We start from the raw sequence: 19,824 nt of genomic DNA, 5'->3' as shown, positions 1-19,824 counted from the left end.
TCTCCAAGTGGCGAGGATCACGTGCAGCCGTGGAAAGCCGTCCTCTGGGTCCCCAGACTAATTGTCTTGATTAACACGCTGCACGGCCATCACAGGTGTGGCACATAATCGCTCTGTATGGTTTTCGTAGCCGGGCCCATTAAAATCTGTCGTTGAGCCAGGAACTAACAGTGTGTGCATCCTAATACGCCAAAAGTCAAAACAGGTTCTCTAAATAATAACTGCTTGTATTTCTAGGACAATTTATGGCTTTAAAGCACATTTACATTTCCTTTACCTCATTTTCTCCTCGTGCAGAAGGCAAGCAATTTAAGTGGGGAAACCACAGTTCAGAGAGATTTAGTGACTTGCCGAATCATAGGACTCCAATAATTGTGCCAAGTTGCTCGTGATAAAGATAAGCCCTCAAGGAATTTCCTCCCGTCCATATCGCAGTAACTATACTTAACAGCTTACAAAATGCTATTTTACATTCTTACTATGACTTCCATAATAACACTGTGAATCAGGACTTTATTATCCTGTTTTTATGTACAAAGACTCAAAACCTTGGAGTACTAGTTGAAACCCTGCGTGTCATTTCAGAATTGAGGAAGCTGTGGCCTTGGTGACGTTCTGTCACTTGTTTGAGGGCATAGGGTCACCAGGTCGTAGATGTAGGATAAGAACCCAGGCTTCATTACTCAGACCCAGGCTACTCTGCCCATCAGCACCCCCCCACACACACACATACACCCGCCTCCCCCACAAGGTGCCTTTTACCCTTGGGGCACATCAGGCCGCGCAGCTGGCACCATGCCACAAAGACACCAGTGTCTCTGTCGCCACGGTACCCAGCTCCGGACAACTGATGGGTTTGGGTCAATGACTTATTTTACCACCGAATTGGGAACGGACGGTTTATATGCTTAACGGAATATAAACTGGACCCCTGGTGTCTTGTCTTAACCGTTCAGTGTCTGCGGTGCCGGCCCCGTGGGGTTGATGAAGGTCCTAGTGTTGGTTTACGGGACACACACTGGAGGTCCAGCGATGCATCTGAAGGACCTGAACAGCTGTGGGGGCCACGAAGGCAAAGGGTGACTGTCTTAGCAGGCACGGCAGGCTCGGCAGCCAGTAGACAGCCTGCCTCAAGAAAAACCAAGCTCTCAGCTATTCTCAGTCAGAACCACCAACTGTTTCTTGCAATAAAATGTATTATTGTTTGTTTCTTAGAGATGAGGAATGGGGAAGCACCCCTCTTTGGCTCTTCCCATGAGTTTTAGGTTAAGGCTGAGGGCTGAGCGCAGATGATTGCCCGGCTCATGTCCCAGCAAGGACGGCGGGCCCAGGACGGGTCCCTGGCAGCACGTGAGGGCAGGAGTGGAAGCGCACATCTCTCAGTGCTGGGAGGGCAGTGCCTCCCACCCACTGTTCACTGGGAAAGCTCTCTTCAGCCGCAGTCTGCGCGCCTGCGCATCCTCCCTGGAGGAGGGGAGAGAATGAATTCTCTGTTCCCTCTGGTGCATTGAAGCCTAAGGGCCAGGTTCCTTGTATCTGGAGAGCCAAAAATGATGATTTCCTCAAGAGCAAATGGCTTGCAGTGCCTCTGGCTGCAGAGGGTCTGTGTCTGCTCTGCCGTTCAGTCCTGAAGCCTGGGCTGCAGCTAAGGCACCCAGGTCAGTGACGTCTCACTACAAATCACTTCTTCTATTTAAAAAAACAGAATTGGAGGTGGAGGGAAATGTAGGAGCAGCTTTATGTTCTGTACTGCTTTGTTCCCTATTTGAAATGTAAAAAGGAAGGGGCACGTGTCTATGTACATGCATGAGTATTAATTTATAAATGGCTGTGTGTATCTGTACCATTTTTTTTTTCCATTTTCATAAAGACATTTCCAACCATGGTGTGAATGAATCTACACTTGGCTTAGCTTAGTGCAGTCGAGTTGGTCTCTGCAGGCCAACCTGATTCCCTCTCAGTGGGGAAGAACCGACAAGATCAGCGAGGCCCGCTTTGCCCGCCCCGGGTCCTGGTTTAAATCTTGGAACTCCTGGCTGCAGGTCGCTCAGCGCGGAGGAGATTGATTGGCAGTGATATTCGCTCAGTGATTCTGTGGCCATGTTTAGGGTACATGTCAGCTCCTGACTCAGCGTCAAGTCCCTTCCCCTCCGTCGTTTGGTACCTGTTTTCTCCTTGTACAGCAGACGGCCTTGACCGTTGGAAGAGCACCTTGACAGAGGGGAGAATTGAAATCAGTTTTAAACAGAATCAGAAAAGGAAATTAAAAGAAAGTAAAGCACAATAGAAACCTCAGTGCTTGAGAGATTGAATCACACTCAACTGGGGGATAAGGCATCTATTCCAAAAGTAGAAATGCCACCAGAACCACTGGGCCACCGTGAGTGCCAGCTCCCCTCATTAGGTCTACAGGAGCAGCCTCACCTTTCTTATCCCGAAAAGGGCATCTCGCCTGCATCAGACCGGGGCAAGTCTTGAACATGACATCTCCAGGAGCCTTGTGATGGTTTTACAAAATTCTCAGCTAAGTCACACATGAAGGGGAGGTGTGCCTTACTTTATTCTCAAGCCCTTTCTGTCCTGCCTACATTGACAGTCCTATCGGAGTGTACGGCTCTTGGGGAAATGGGAAGGAAAGAATTCTTCCCCCCACTGTCCAGCCATTTATTTCCAACCAATTAACAATTCATACAACCATAAGACTTTGTGTTAAACTCTTGTTTACAAACTCTTGTCGTAAAAACATTGTTACAGAGGATTAAAAGATGATATAAACAAAATGCTTAGCATAGAACCTGGCTCGTGCATCACTATATTCGTCTGCCGGGGCTGTAACAGGACACCGTGAAGAGAGTGGCTTTAACAACAGAAACGTATTGTCTCCCCGTCTGGAGTCTGAGATCAAGGTGTTGGCCGGGTTGGTCCCCTTTGAGGGCTGTGACAGGGAATCTGGTCCGTGCCCCTCTCCTGGCTTCTGGTGCTTGCTGGCAAGCTTTGGTGTTCTTTGACCTGTGGACACCCCACTCCCCAATCTCCTCCTTCATGCCCGCATGGTGTTCTCCCTATATGCATGTCTCTGTGCTCCAGTTTCTCCCTTTTATAAAGGTATCAGTCATTTTGGATTAGGGCCCACCCTACTGACCGCATCTTAACTAATTGCATCTGCAATGACTCTATTTCCAAATAAGATCACATTCTGAGTATTGGGGGTAAAGAACATATGAATTTGGAGGGGAGAGCATAATTCAACTTGTTACAATTACCATTATTATGTTTCAATCACTGTTTGGTTCTTAGCATTTCATGATTTCCTCTTTGCTATGGATCTACTCTTTATATAGCATATTAAAATTTGTGAAAAAGGGAACAAAGAAATTGGAATATCATTGCAGTGTAACTATCTTCAAATAGCACTGGCTGAAAATTGTAATACGTGTCCCCAGTGTAGGGGGCATTCGTGGTCTTGGTAAAGGGACCCAGAACAGTTGGCCTGCCCGGTCCAGCCAGGCAGCAGAGCTCATCATGAGCTGCACCCAAAGCCATCTGAGTTTTGGCAATCTCACCGGCCTTAGGATCCTGTACCCTCCTGCCGTGGGGAAGCAGGCAGCGGCCTGCCCAGCCTCACCAGATGGTGTGCAGTCCCCTGTGCCACTGGCACCATGTGCATAGTAGATTTATAAAACGCCCAAGAAAAAAGAAATACCCTTTGGAGCAATAAAGTCCCAAATCCGGCAATATCCTGCAGTATCATAGCAAAGTCCCCCTGGCTGGTGTTGAGATGCTTAGCCAGTAATTCTTCAAAATGGTTTTCTTCCGACACGTACACAGCATTTTCCTTTGTAAGAACGTGAGCGTTTGATTCCTCCAGAGCCCATTACATAGACAGATCGGCCCCTGAGATAATTACGAGACGATAGTCTAATGGGCTCGATTAAGGAAATCCCATTACCTCCTTGAAGGTTCACCAGGGAGGGGAGAACCCAGGCAAGTCTCCCCCAACAAAAACTGCTATTTCTTACCTAGACACACAGAAACAGCATTCTGTCTACCTGCTTATATTTGGAAGCTAGGCTATTGATCTGCCAAAATAGAATTGTTGAACAAGAATATTTTAGTCCACTATTCAAAAGAATTTAGGATGACATACAAAGGTGTATCAAATATGATAGGCTACAATAAATTAAAAGGTGACCCCAAATCGGGGTCTCTCCGTCCTGGAGGTACTTTCCCGCACGGGCAGGGCCGGCAGCTCTCGGAAGCCTGCGAGGTGACAGCCGGCCAGCTGGCCTCACACCCTGGAACCTGCTCACTGCCTCCTGAAGAGGCGGCCCCAGGGGCAGTGCTGGTCACCCCGGCGATGATTCCAGCCTGGCCTCACGACCTGTGAGTGGGGGAAAATACTGGGGTGTCTGAGGGAAAGTGTGCTTTGGAAGGTGAAAGAAGTCACTTTTACTAAATCACTCCACGAATGTTATGAGGCTGTGTCGGGCTCTCCTCTGCCCCATGTCCTCTTCGTAAGTCACGTGCATGTATGGAGAAGAAAGCCTGCCTGTTAGCCTTGAACCTTCCTTGCTGTGAGCTATCCTGATAGGTCAGGTGTTTTCAGACTATCTCTGGTGAGCAAAAGATTCACCTGTGGAGTTGGTAAAATTGCAGATTCCCAGGTCCCATTCTTAAAGTGTCTGAGTCCTGTGGCACTGGGGCTGAGCCCTGGAATCTGCATTTTAATGTGTTCCTTTGGTGATTTCGAGCTTCACAGTCCATGAAACATCATTTGAGAAGTGCTGTGCTCTCCTGTGGTCTTCTTTCTTTTAGAACACTAATTTTTGCACTTTTATCCTACCATTGTTTCTTCAAAATGGAATTTTTCCCAGGTGCCTAGCCTATAAAAGCAAAACATGGCCCTTATTTTTAAAGAACTGGACACTATGTAAAAACCGTCAATCTTCCAACCATTGAGACAGAATTATATAAATATTTCAATGGATATCCATCAGGAGCTCCCGTGTGTATGTGTGTGTTTAATCTCTATCATTTAAGAATAATCTAAGTTTGTAGACCCAAATTCATGAAAGGGAAAGAGAGGGAGGTGGCTCCCACAAGCTCCTTTTATTTCAGTAATAACAGCCAAATAACCTTTCCGTTTTTGGGGTTCTGTGACCCCCAGGGCCCTTGACTCACAAGGCCTCCTCCACTGGTGATCTGAGAGCTCTGTATTGGTCTGCTTAGAGCACTTTCCTTTAAGGACTAGACAGCTAGTGATTGCCGACTCAGGGGACACGAGGGGAATCACTGCCCCAGCTCCAAGGTTCCCTCCCCTCCTCTCGCAGCCGCCATCACGTCCCCAGAGCTCTCTGACCGCCTCTCCGTCTCCTTCGGGGCGAAATCCACAGCTGCCTGTTCACTTTGCCATCTTTGGTGTGACCTGTCCTTGAGCGTCTCGCCTCTGAGAGGTCTTGCCTAGCTGCACAGGACTCCAAAACAACATTTTCCAAAGATCCCCATTTATGCAGCACTTTGTAATTACTGTGAGATCTCAGACCCTTTTGCGAATCTAGTGAAAGTGACCCCTCATTCATGAAAAATTGCACATATCTATGCCTAAATGTTTGCATGTAATTTCAGGAGGTTCAAGGAATCTGAGTTAAGGACTCCTCTGGTAATACATCATCAGCAGACCGAATCTGCTCACATCTACCAAGGATTCCCACACACATCACTCATGAAAATATGTGATGAGCATCAGTTAACTAGTGGACACTGCACTGGGGCACTGGAGACGCAGGGACGTGAGACTGGAGCTCTGTCTTAAAGCTGCCAGTATGGGGACACAGGTGCTCAGGAAAGAGGGGCCGTAGTGTGTGAGAAGCACCGTGATGGGACCACAGCAAGAGCCACACTGCAGTGTTCTTAGAGCACGATTCTCACTTCTCCCCTTCAAACCTTTGATGAGTCCTTTTCCTGTCGTCCCTGAATAGCTTCACCATGAACCTCAAACTCGCTTCTCCTGCACCATCTGCACATGCCTCGTTCTTTTGCCCAGGCTTGGCACTTCGTGCCCTTATCATATTAAAGATTCTGTTGGTCCACAGTGTGCCCTGCTCTGTGGGTCCTCTTACAAGCCATGCCCTCTCCCTGGTATACTTCCCACCCCCGCATTTCACCCTTTGTCAGGCTAACTTTCATTTGTCCTTTACCACTGGATTGGGGTTGCTTTCTCCAGGGAGCTTCCCCTGATTTCTCCAGGTTCGAGTCGGATGCCCTGCTGTCACAGAGCACTCTGCACTTAGCCTTAGCTTGGCGTCTGTCACAGTGCGTCACGGCAGCCTCCTGAGATGTCTGTGTTCCTCGCCGAACAGCGATACCCTCAAGGGCTGGGGCTCTCGTGCTCACAGCCATAGCCATACTAGCTAATGCATAATGATCAATACTGGAATTAATTTACTAATTACTCAGTTTAATAGAAAGTCCTCAATAGAATTAGTTCTAAGACTTTTTAGTGTGAGTCAGGACGGAAAGCCCTCTCACATCCACGTTCTCTGGGAAGTGCAGTCTGTCATTAGAGCATTCACAACAGCTGACTCAGATGTCCTTTGCCTATAAACAATCTGGCTCTGTTTGTTGGAGAAGCAGGCGCAGCCGAGACCGGCTAATTAAGAGGTGTTCACCTGTCATTTGCTCGGCACTCTGTAAAATGCTTCAGGGAGTAAGGATGTATGAGCTTCCTCCTTCAAGGGCCTGTTGTTGGGAACACAAGAGGTCCCCAGGTGGAATCTAGACAGTATAAAATTTACTGCCAAATTATGTAGCACAGACTATAAGGTGACATTTATACAGTCACTTCCAGCTCAGTCTTTCTATAAATCTAAGGTTTTTGATACCTCTTCACTGTATTAAATGCTCCTGTAGCATGATTTCCAAACCAGATCATGGGTGGGGATCGTGTGTTGATGACCTTAGCACCTCCAAGGTCAGGTGCAAATCCCTGGTCTGAGTAGGTGTCTAACAACTATTTGTTAGAACAAATACAGTCCAAGCAGAGGAAAATACCAGTAAATATAACTATAACCCCTGGATGAAGCAGTTCCCACCTGTAAATTGTTTGACTGGGAGGTAAGGCCTGTGCATTTAACGAGCATTGGAGAATCACTGAGCATTGCATTAGGGGCCACGACAAACCCACAGAATGAATGTGGCATCGAAGAAAGAGTACAAGCTTCAGAATCAGGCACGCCTGATTCTAGTGCAAGCTCTTGCAGGCTTGCTACGCAACCTTGCATCCAGTCCATAGATGTTTGTTGAATCATGTTCTAAGCAAGGCAACATGCCCAATGCTGAAGCGATAACATTAAATATTCCCCACAATCTTGGAGCCTCCACTCACTTTCCTGAGTTCCTTCACCTATAATGTGGGGCCAACAATATTTTCTTGCAGAGCTGCTGGGAGGATTAAGTGTGATTGTATGAAAATGCTCAGTATAGTCGTACTAGACACTCAATAAACCCCACTAGAAAGCGTAATTCCTAAAATTTAGTCAGGACAAGTCAATGAAAATTCATGATGCGGCTAGAGCTCACTGACACGGCGGCCACACTAGCTGCTCAGCACTGGAAATGTGGCTTATCCAAACTGAGATACGCTGTAAGAGTAACAGACACACCAGGTTTTGAAGACTTAGTGTGAAAAAAGACAAAAATAACTCACTAGTTTTTTTTTCATTCATCCCATGTAGAAATCACATTTTCAATAAATTGGGTTAAATAAATACATTATCAGTTTACCCTTTTGCTGCTTTAATGTTGCTGCTCAAAATTTTAAAAATTTTATGTGGCTTTCGTGACTTCTATTAGGTGGTTCTGGGCTCGACAATTAAAAGTAAGTTATTGATTCTAAAAGGAACCAATTGAAGATGCCAAACGTGGCCCAGAGGTGTGTCCCCCAGGGCTGCGGCAGGGCAGGGGTGAAAACGCAGCGCTGCAACCCCGATTTCGTGCTCTCGCGGTGGTTGGCAGGCATTGCCCAGTTGCACCAGAGCCAGAATGTTCCGATTTGCCTTAGTTCAGATGCCACTTGTGAAGTGCATCTATGTACGTATCTAGGAAAGGGGGTGGTGCCAGGGTGGAGAGAAGCTGGCAGAAATGTCCTCACTTCTCATGAAGGCTGCTCCGACCTCCTCATCTGGAAGCAGTGTGAAAGCAGCTGGCCTTTAGACGGATGGGTTTGGATGTCGGCACCACTCCTTCCCGCGTCATCTTGGGCAAGTCATCTAATATCTCTGAGCCTCAGTTGCCTCATTTATGAAATGCTGAGGATCAGAGTGACTGTGTAAGTCTGCTCAGGCTCCCTTAGCAAGGTGCTGCTGATTCATTTCCCCAGTGAGGACTTTTCCTGGCTCGCAGGAACTCTCTCTTCCCTGCGTCCTCACAGAGCAGAGAGGATGTCAGGATGCAAGCTTTCTGGGGTCTCCTCGTCTTATAAGGGCACTAATCCTATCATGAGGGTCCCCCCCCTCATGACCTCATCTAAACTTCATCACCTGCTAAAGGCTCTATGCCAAATGCCATCTCATTGTAGGGTAGGGTCTCAATATATGAATTTGGGGCAGGGACACACAAACCTTCAGCCAATAAAGGAACTATATTGTTGGGAGGATTGCAGGATGGAAGGAGCTAATGAGTGCAAAGAACATGGTACAGTGTGAATGCTCAGCTGTTAACATTGTTGCCATCGTGTCTGTTTCGTGTAATGAGGTATCTTCAGCTCTGGAGCAATGCCTGGTGCACATTTGGAGTTCAGTAAACATTTGTTGAGTGAATGAAGTAATTCATCATCATCAAATCAGTCGGTGACTAATGATTCCAGTGTGTGAAATTCCTGTGTTGTCAGGTAGGGTGCTGCCTCCGTGGCTCCCTAGGCCATGTCTCTGAACATGGTCCGCGTCCTGGAGCACTGGGAACGGGCTGTTCTGGTGGCCGAGTCGCCTCTTGCTTCGACATCAGCGTCTCCCGAGCTGACCCCACCCTCAGGCCTCTCCTTAGCCGCCCGGCAGGGCCCGTGGTTTTATGTGTCCGTGATCCTGCCCATTTTTCCTTTATATCCAACCATGAGACTTTTTTCCCCGATCCAATTTAATAGTATAAAACCTGCTCTGATTTAGAATCTCTTCTGCAGCTAATCGAACCTGCAGCATTCTATTAGCTCTGTGTGTTTGCTCTAAGCCCGAGCTGAGGCATCTGGGATTATTATGTAATAACTTAGACTCATTTCTGGTCGGTCTCTACCACCCCTTTTCATTCTGCAAACACCCCCAGGGGGCCCTTTCTGTTTGCCAGGAGTGAGAGAAGGGGTTTAGAAGGGCTGCGGCTGGGGAGTGGGGGTGGGGTGGGGTGTTTGCCGTGAGTTATTATCCCACACTTACCAGTATTAAACTGGATTTGACAACTCATAGCGCAGGATTTAAACGATCTAAATCCTTCATTTGGCAGCTTGATTTTCCCCGTTATTTATTGTGCTGCCCAATTTATTATTACCAGCGCACTCCGAGGCTTGGCCCGTGATGCCTCCACAGTCAAGTGATTTATACAAATGACACGAAAGATGGGGGTTCCCAGCAGTGAGCTCCAAAGCCGTGCCCCCTTTCCCGTGCCTCTCATCTGGCTCACTTCATCGCCAACACATTAACCCTGGACCCTCTTACTCCGTCCCCGAGGAAATTCATCCTCAGCTTCCGTCGGGACCTGGGAGGGACACGCCGTTGGCAGGGGAGGGGAGGGCGAAGGAGCGAGGCTTCCAGTGACGGGTCTCAGGTCTTCATACAGGAGGCGGCGTGCAAACCCTCTGCATACACCGTAGGGTTTCTGCTGTCACACAGCCCTTTGAGGTAGACACTGATTTTTATCCCACTGGACAGCTGAGGAAACCGAGACACGTTGCATCTCAGCCTCCCTAGGACAGGCAGAGTGGGAGAAAGAAGGACCGGGGCCTGGGAAAGTTGGCCACAGGAGTGGAGGGAATACCGGTGCCAGAAGTGCGATGCAGCAGTGAAGACATGAGCTTTGCGATCAAACCAACCAGGAGGTGAATTTCAGCTCCCTGGCCTATTAGTGGGGGGTTGTGAGCAAGTGACCATTCAGCGCCTCAGTCTCCTCATCTGGAAGTGGTAATAGTAGAGTATCTACATATGAAATCATGAGGACTGAATGAGAAAATGCAGGGCATTTCATACACTTCTTCATCTGCAAAAAGAGAATAATGATAGTGCCTAATTCATTTTGTCTTCACAACAGCCCTAGGAGGCAATATGCATAAGGCGCTTCAAACAGGTCGCTCCTGAATGCCATTGAGGGTCCGCTGCACTCACTGCCACTGCTGCTACTGTTACTGTCATGATTCAAGCTAAAGTCCAGCACAGAACACTGATACTGTCCAGCCCATACATTGCAAAGACTCTGAGGGAGGGTCCTCATGATTCAGAGGACCTCAGAGACTTCCGCCATGATGCTGTTTATGGCTTATTCCATTGTGAGAAAAACGACTGCGTCCTCTCCTTTCCCGGCCCCACATCTGCCCATGCCCTTTCTGACGGGATGCCCACTGTAGGCTTGCCTGAGTGTGGTTTGGTGTGTACGGCCCCAGCTTCGAAAGAAGAGCCATCCTCAGGCACCCAGCACCCTGTCCTCTTACGGCCTCGAGTCTTATTTCCTTAATGAGTGTGCTTTTACTAGGCCATATGTGGTTCTTGCTGGAAACCAAATGTGGGTGGGAAGGCTCTAAAGACTGGATTCCTGTATTTAAAATATGGGGCAAGGGTAGCTTTGTTGGGAGCACCTGCTGCCCTGAAACTAGACAGACACCCCTTCCCCAATTTCATACCTTGGAAAAATATTTCTGTGGACATTGACCTCAAGTAACCTTTACCAATAACATAAATGCCTTTTTTTTTTTCCTTACCACTCAGACCTGTACTTTGGAAATAGAATAAATTGTATTTCATGTTCCCATATCACTTGCACTGAAAACGCTACTTACATGTTTATAGTTGGATGTGAATCCCTAGATGGTGAGAGGGCACCCCTACCGATCTCCTTTCGTGCAGGAAGTAGTGCCAGGATTTCACAGCGGCGCAGGGGTCCAAATTTGGCCGTGTCTCTCATTTCCCACATCTAGAGCCAAGAGTAACATGGAAGATTTCAAAATAATTTTGCCCTGTGTGTTTATCAGTAGTTGATAGGCCAGGGATGACACTGTCACCAGTACAACTCTCCTTTGCTGAAGCAGTGCTAGCAGAAAATGGGCTGATAATCAGTCTTCTTAGCTAACTCTGGGGCCTTGAGCAAATTGTTTACCTCCCCAAGCCCTGAGTTCTCCAGCTGTACACGCCTGCAGGAGTAGAGAGAGTCTCGCAGTGCTGCCTGAGGGTTGAATGCAAGGATGCATTCAGTCTTTGTAGCCTGTTGCTGAGCCCTCAAATCTCTTGTATCGGTTTGCATATTCCGGAACATCTCACCTTCAGTGAATTTTACTGATGTTGTCTTTGTTGGTGATTATAGTGTGACAGTGATGGTCTTGTTAGTGCTATTATTATTCATGGCAATAATAATACACTTTACCTTTATTGTTTTAGAAAACCTTTCGTATTTCCCGTTGTATTTCTGCAGGTTTGTCCTTTATTCCTAATCTCAAGGCCATGATCACTGTGAAGTCCCAAATCATGTCTATTTCTGTCTGCCCACCCTCTCCATCCACTGTCACTCAATTCCCACTCACTCTGCAGAGAAACAGGAGATGCTATGCGTTTGGAGCTGAGAAAGCAGTTAGAATGTTCCGTTTAACAATGCTGTAGCACTTGTGTGAAGGCGGGCTTTGCAAACATTTTTATGGGTGTATGTTTGTTAGAAATTCTTTTTTCTCTTGCGGTCAAGAAGGCATTATTGAAATTCTGTTGCTCCGGCTCAGCCCAGCACTGAGTGGCTTACCCCTGACCTTTCACCATCACTGAGAAGCAGAAAAAATGAGTGATGATTCCAGCGGCCTCCTTTGCTCTCCGGGTAATGAGTGAGTCAGCATCAGGGACTTTGCCAGGAGGCCTGAGTCATAAATATCCCTGCCATCCATCAAAAATCTCCCCAAAAGGTTGTTTTTAAACAGTGAGTGATGAAAGAGTCCTTGGACCTTACCCTAGTCATCAAGTCGGTGGGCGATATGTATGGCTCTAACTGTGGAGGCTATAGCCAGCAACGTAGGTAAGAGAAAGTCGTCTGAACCTATTGTGAGATGAGAAACTCCTCATAGAAGAAAGAAAGGCAAAAACCATTTTAATGAGCTTACCCACTCTGCCCCTGAAGCCTTGTCAGTCACGTCGCATTGTTTCCCTGTCTTTCTACCCTTTATTACGGACTTAGCAGACATCGGGCCTGGTGCCAGCTCCTTTATTTGCACCATCTCACTGAGTCCTCACAGCAGCCTTATAAAAGAGGAAAGATTCTTCCCTGTTTACAGAGGAGGATATTGGGAGTGAGGGTGACGGACTCTCCCAGGATCCTGCAGCTAATCTGTGGCAGGACTGTGCTTTACCCCAGGTCCTTCTGACTTCAAAGCCTGAGCTCTTAATTACTCCATTATCTCTGTGAAGCCAGGAAACATGAAGAGGGAGAGGAGAGGAATGTACGGACACCCAAGCGGGCCTTCTGTTTGCTATATAACGCGCTAATGATTATTTAACAACAGATTAAAGCATCGTATAGTTAAAGTCTGGCAAAATAATTTTCATTTTCTGCCCAGTACTACAAAAAGAGGACCCCTAAACAGACACTGGAGGCCTCTGTCGAAGCTCCAGCAGCTGACCGTGTTCCTGGGGAAGCCCCAAGCATCAGGGACCCAGCCGCACTGCGGGTTTTGCAGACCTTTGAAATGCCGGTGATTTTGCAATAATTGCATATACCTGAAAAGGCCCCATTTTCACCTCCATCCGTTCCAGCTTACTTGGAAGGCAGTCTGCCTTCAGGGATGCTTCTGTGATGTGTACAATATTTTATTTATGAGATTAGCAAAATATGATTGTTGGATCCGCTAATAAAGAGGCGCTTGGAACAGGAGCCAGCTGGCTCGGCACACGCAGCCCCGGCAGGAGGACACACCTGATCCGTGTGTTTCTCTCCACACTCACACCTTGCAGGCGCCCAGAGCTTTCCCCGCCCCCTTCCCACCGAGTACCTCAAAGACCTCATCAGCGTCCTCTGAAACTGCCGAGTGTATCTCTGCCTACGTTTTCTGCTCAGACGCCCTGTGTCTATTCAGGCTGTTCCTCCTAATGACACAAGGATAATCTTACCCAGAGGTTGAAGTGTTACCATGTTCAGACAGAAAAGTCAGGAGAGTGATGTGTTAGCCAGCAGGCCCTGGAGCCCAGCGGACCACGGGGACCAGTCAAGTCCAGGATCCTGGGTGTGCAAAGAGCACGGCCTCTGAGCCCCGTTCCCTCCCTGGGAGGAAACAGACACACTTACTTGAGGTTTCACTGCGTAGTAGTTCTGACCCTCATCACTGAATACAGAAGGAGGATCTCACTTTGAGGTACTCCGTTTGTAGGCGTCACACAGCAGGCTGTAGGTAAATGCTGGAGATGGAACCTTTATTTTCCTCCCTAATTCTGAGCTCTAAGAAAGAACATTCATGAAATCAATGCCTCCCTCTTTCCTGTTTTGCTTTCCTTTTGGGGGGAAGTCCTTGCATTTTCTTAAGTGAGTTTTTGTGATTTTTCAAATTACACATGCTCATTACATAGGACTGAGGAAAAGAATTATCTCAGTGAAGCAAAAGTAAAATTTGAAGCCTCATAATCCCACCCTTGAAGCCTTAATATACTTCCTTCCTGTTCTATTTTTGTTTTACTGCATATGCCGAAGATAGCTGAGGGCACCCACACTCTCTGGGTTGGAGGGAAGCGTCTGTGAGCTGACACACGGAGACCTTGCTCTCACAACTGTCTTCTGTGGAATGCAATTCCATATACAGCTCGTGAATTTTGAATTTCCTGCGTAGCGGTTTAGAAAATGACTTCGCAAACAATCCCTCTGTAGAACCACCTCAGAACTGCGTGTGTCAGTGCTACAGGAGAAAAGCTAACAGTCCTCCCACTGTCAGTCCCTAGTGGAAATGCCTCTGAGCCGCAGGCAGACCTGCTGTGGTCTATGTCACAGTGAAGGGGATGCAAAGTCGCTCTGTTCAAACGTCGCCTTAGCCGCAGGCCGAGGTTTCCTTTCGGAATCTGGAGTTTATGTGGTTCTCTCTGCGTCCTGAGGATTGCCCGGAATTAGGAACATAACGGGCCTGGGGTAGTTTACACAGCCAAGGAGACTCCAGGAGATGCTCTGTGTTCTCGGATGGTGTCCAGGTCGCATGAACTTCAGATGCAGGGCTGCACGCTGGTCGGGATGCTGACTCGAGGACCGGACGGCACAGGTCTGGACCTCGACTCCTGCTGCTGTTGCTTTGGGGTGTCAGGCGAACCCCCTAGCCTTTCTAAGCCTCCGTCACTTTCTGTGTTAATGAAAATAAAGCACCAGCCTGCAGATTTGTTGTGAGGATCAAGTGAGTTTATGCATATATGGTGCTTCAAAGAGTAACATGTTCGGTAAATACTAGTTGTTGGAGTTACACTAACAACACTATGGGTTGTTAATAATCTGGGGTGTCTGTACTCAGCTACACCGCCTTCCTCATGATCCTCAAAGAACCCCTCCTAGGGCAAAAATTCTTGTGCTCAATTTTTGATTAGTGCCTTGTTTGATAGAGATGTTTAATACTCCATCCTTGGCTAGAAGTGGCTAACAGTCCAGTTTCCTAGCAGTTACTGGTGCCTGGAATGACCTGACTCCAGGCTGTGCAGGGCGGGTGTGTCATAGTAGAGAAGGAGGCTTCGCTGGAGCCCTCACCTCCCCACCAGCCCCCAGTCTTCCTTATAGCCTCTGATTGCCCCCGGATAGGGAAGGAGAGATTGTGGAAACCAGTACCTGTTGCTAAGATTTGTTTCTTTCTTATTTACACGATTCCCCCTCCGTCCAGCATTTTGGCCCATCGAGATTTTACAAGGGAGGCCTCCGTGCCTCCAGGCTCGCCCCGTCTAGGGGTCTTGTTGTTTTTGTTTCTGCTGTGGGTGGTGCTGGCCACAGATCGCAAAAGTGAACAGGAAAGACACAACCCCCGGCCGTTTTAGGGTCTCGCGGGGAAGATGTCCAAGTGGACGGCAGGTCTTAGTGTGATGAATTCTGTCAGGAAATTCCGAGTGCCCTGGGAGTCTCAGGAGAATCGCCTAACCATGTTGAGTAGTAAGGGGCCACTTAGTTAACTTTAGGAGAAAGCAACACTCTCCTTAATAAAATATAGAATAGGGATGGTGTTGTGGGATGGAAGATTTCCTTGTTCTATATGATCTTATATCTTCTGTGCCAAAAGAGGACAGTACATTAAAAATGAAGTCATTTCTTGTAACTCAGTATTTTATGGTCAACTTATACCACCTTCAGCATATGGAGGAATTGAGATCATTTCCTCCCAAGATAGACTTTCTAGCGTTTAGATGCACGCATGCATGTCCTAGCTTCCAGACACCTGCAACCCCTTCCCTACGGCTGGTTGTTTTTTTCTCTGAAATGTTCCTTTTTTTCCTCTTTCTGACAGTGTAGTGGCGGAAGGATATATTTTCTTCATGCTGCTTTCACTTTCCATTCTCCTGATAAAACTCTCTCACTGCAGAGGAAATCAAATCTAATCTTCAATATATTTAGCATGAAAAGCAATAAAGAGCATTCATTCACTCCAGAAAGAGCAAAATACAGTCGGGTACTCAAAGGCAGAATCGCCAGGGGAACTGTTTCCTCGAGGTTCTGCCTTCTCCAGGCAGGGCCAAACGAAGAAAGGACGGCAAAGCGAAGAGAAATATACCCTGTCCTTTCTGTTGTCACTAAAATGTTGCAGAGGAATTGCCATGAATTATTGATGGCGTGAATAGTATATATGAATCAGAATTATTAAACTGTTGTCTTTTAAACGAGCGTGTAGGAACACGCTGAGAACTTGTTCCACAGTATTCTCCTTTGCAGGCTGTCAAAATTCTATTGAGCAATCAAAGACCTATCCTAAGGTCAAAAGTTTGCACAGAAGCGCTGGGAATTATATTGATTAAAGAATTATGTGCACTAGAACTAAAGCAGAGAGCTTTTGTGTGTAACTCCCAGATACACTTGGCTTTGTGCACCATTTCAGGATGGTTATTGTTTCAGAATTCTTTCAAAGATACTGAATATGTGAAGATGAGAGGCCTGCCCTTGCCTCTGGGACTGTGTTAATGGGACATGATGGAATTTCCCTAAGGAATCTTGTATGGATTAAATTCCCTCCACGTTTATGTGCACACGTGTGTGTCTCAGTACGCTCACTCTTCTTTCTTTCTATGGTTTTACCAGCTCACAGGTTTTGCATACTGGAACTGCACATCTCTATTTAATAGCTCAGAAAATAATATCGACCGGGTGTTAAATGTTTCCTGTGCGCCGGTCACTGTGCTAGATCCTTTGCATGATATTAAGAATGTGGACTTTTTTTTTGGATATGATTGTATTTTATTTAGCAAAATGGATAATTTTTGATAAGTGTTTGCTAGTAAGTAATGCTCTTATGCCATCCTCATAACAGCCCAGTGAGGAAACTAGTTTTGGTGATAACAGCTGACTGCATTGGACCACGGAGGCACTGAGTCGCAGGACCTGGATTTGAAACTGCATGAATACTAAGTCCATGGTCTTGACCACATCAAGTCTTCGTCCTCCAGGTTACAGACAACCTGTCTTTTTAATCTCTCTACAAGCCCGTAGCTGCCAAGGGCCTGGGCACATGGGTAGGCCCTCATCATATTCATAGCATATATATTTAGGAACTACCATTGTACCAGGCACTCTACTAAATACAAACGTTGAAAGATAAAGGTTCTGTCTTCAAGGAGCTTACAGCAGCTTTCAGGACATGTCGGCACGAGTGAATGAACCAGACAAAGTAATCAAGGGTTCTGAGAAAAGAGAAGGCAGTGGGGTTTGTGGAGGAGGAAGTCGTCCTGGTCCTCCAAGAATGGCAGGAGCTCCCAAACGGCACAGGGGAGAGGAGCAGTGAACATCGAGGTAAGACAGCATGACTCCAGGCACACAGGCAGGGCTGAGCGAGAGGAGTCCGCGGACATGTGAGGTCCGGGCGTGCGCTGCGGCACACGAGTGTGAGCAAGTAAGCCGGTGAGTCGCCCAGCAGTGAAGGACCTTGAACTCGGCGGTGGGGGTGGGGGTAGTACAAGGAGGGCCACATCTTAGCAACAGGGTCTGTTTATTTATACTCAAGTGCTTACTACTTAGAGCGAATTTCTATTCACTCTTAGGGCATTATTTTCTCACGTTCAGCTCGATGATTTTTGCATGTGAGCACACCCATGTCACAAGATCAAGGCATGGGACACCTTCAGGACCCCACGCCCCCCTCTGCTAACTCCCCCCAACCCCCTGAAATGATCACCATTCTGACTTCCATGTGAGGCTCAAAAGGAAGTGATAAAAAGGCAGATGACATGATGAAAGGTTACAGGGACGTTGAATGACTTCTGGGATGCAGCATGAAGTGTGGGGGTGAAAGATTTCAAACAGGGACACCGGCCAGGGGGCTGTTACAAGGCTCTCAATGCCTCCATCCTGCCATTCAGTTAAATACACATTGGACGCTGATTATGTACCAGACCCACAGGTTGGGGATACAATAGTAACTGGTATACGCTCTCCCAAGGAGGCGACCGAGGATAGATGAGCAGTTACTTTACACAGCAGCTAAGTGCTGAAATAGGTGGAAACAGGTTGCACTTAAAATGGGTGCCTAAGCCAGAATAGTAAAGTCACGGAGGGCTTCCTGGAGGAAGAGATGTCCACCCTGAGACTTGAGAATGAACAGGGCCTAGCCAGACCAAGGGGAAAATTGGAATGGAAAGGTTCCAAGCCGAGGGGGAACATGTACAAAGGTCCAAAGACGACGGACGGTATGGCTGCGTGGAGGCAGAAGCTCGGTCAAGAGAAGACTGGAAGAAAGCAAGAGAAATGGCCAAACTCAGTAGAGGGTATTATAGGACAGGGACCATGTCAAACTGGGGTTTTCCTGCAACCTGATTGTACCACAGCCTGCATCCAAAAAGTTTCAGATGCTCAACCTGCCGGGCTTTTTCATTATTGTTTTGATTGTGAGCAGCCCACCTGGTTGTCAGTCATTTCTCTTTGAACTTGAGCCAGAAAAACCAGTCAGGCAACAAGACTCCCAGCATCTTTGACCTACCTCTTTCAGATGAAGATACTTCCTTATTTTTGTACCTTCCTTATCTCCTCCTTTCGAGAGTGTTCTGGGCCAGGCCAAGCAGCCGGGCCACTCTTCTCTTCTGACTTGTCCGGCAGGTTTCCTGGGGCAGCTCTGAGAAAGCTACTGAGTTCACGCCACCCCTTTTTCAGCAGAAAGCAGCCTTTGTAGCCCTGTACCCCTGAGTCAAGCCTTGTCTCTGTTGCTAAGCCTCCTTGTGACCTCAGTAAGTCAATGTTTCTGGACTTTAGCTTCCTTGTCTGGGAATAACAGGACCTACTAAATAAGCTGTGAATGATTAAAGCGCAGTGCAGGAAATTCCCCAGGAGGCTGCCAGACACACAGCCAGCCTTCCAGAGGTAGTAAAGCAGAGTGGTTAAGGGCAGAGGCTCTCCAGCCTACCGCTTGTGTCGGGAGGTCCTGCCGAAGGTTAGGTGGGTTACTCCAGGCAGGTCGCACGGGCTCCCAGCACCTCGGTATTCTCGTCTGTGACGTGGGGGTGACGACAGGACAGAACACATGCCTTGGGGTTTTACCATGAGGGTTAAATGAGTTGGCACATGTAGGGTGCTGAGTATAGAGTCTGGTGTGTGTATGTTTATATCCTTTGTTAGTCAGTACTGCTCCTGTTGACACGAATAATTCCTGTGATTTTTGTAGAGCGCTCAGTCGTATCCATGAGAACGGAACACCAGTGTTTGCCTTGTAGAGTGGTTGCCAAGAGCAGCTAATGAGGAGGTGCACGTGGCTCCGTGCCAGGCACACAGTGGGCCCCCGATAATGTTTGCTGAACAAGTCAGAGCAAAGTGCTTCTAAATGTTTCCTATAAATGTTTCATCTTAATGATCAGCGGGAGCTTCCATGCAGAAGAAAGTGCCAGCGAAGTTCGCGGGGTAGCAGCCTGGGCTCGGGCCTGGTGGATTCTGATTATGAACAGAATAGGCTCAGATCAGTCTATTCGGTGCCACTGAAACTGTGCCAGTGAGCAGCAAAATGCAGGTTCCTGATGGGGGAGTGCCAGGATCCAGATCTGCAGACCCCAGCAAACCCTACCTATTCGTAGCACGCTCTCTCTCCCCCTGATGGGCGCATCTTACCTCGGAAGGAGCTTCTCAGTGTTTCACAAAATCAGGCCCCAGATGTTTGAAAGACTTTCACAGACAAGGTAATCAATCCATTTGGTGACCAGATGCTGTCTGAAAATTTTCCTACTACAGCGCTGTGAGTTTCTAAATGCATCAGAAACATAAATTAATTAAATCTAATCAACAGTGGGTGATACAGAAGATTAAACAGTGAAAAACAAATGCATTTCCAACTGGATCATATGAGACACAGAGAAACACACCCCACTTTGGAGGTGAAAGTCAAGTGAACCCTTCATGCGATGGTCTCGGAAAACCTTTGCTGAATCTGAGGCTCCGGGTGAGGCTGTAGTTCTCCCCAAGTAG

The 19,824-nt window shown here is 47.5% G+C and overlaps 1 protein-coding gene and 1 long non-coding RNA gene across 4 annotated transcripts in view; one reads left to right on the top strand and one right to left on the bottom strand.

Annotated features, from left to right (window-relative positions):
• The window catches only part of PPP2R2B (protein phosphatase 2 regulatory subunit Bbeta), a 391,816-nt gene that overhangs the window by 260,019 nt on the left and 111,973 nt on the right, over window positions 1–19,824 (top strand). The gene's annotated exons all lie outside the window — the stretch shown is intronic.
• LOC108386660 (uncharacterized) lies at window positions 7,280–18,608 on the bottom strand. Its single transcript, XR_001850613.3, has 3 exons — window positions 18,356–18,608; window positions 11,030–11,163; window positions 7,280–10,236 (listed from the first exon to the last, which is right to left on the bottom strand). It is a non-coding gene; the product is annotated as an uncharacterized lncRNA (long non-coding RNA).

The sequence above is a fragment of the Manis javanica genome, chromosome 14 (genome assembly GCF_040802235.1).
Source record: "Manis javanica isolate MJ-LG chromosome 14, MJ_LKY, whole genome shotgun sequence".
Taxonomy (NCBI): Eukaryota; Metazoa; Chordata; class Mammalia; order Pholidota; family Manidae; genus Manis; species Manis javanica.
Note: the sequence above shows the minus strand (reverse complement) of the source record. Positions and strands in the feature narration are given on the sequence as shown.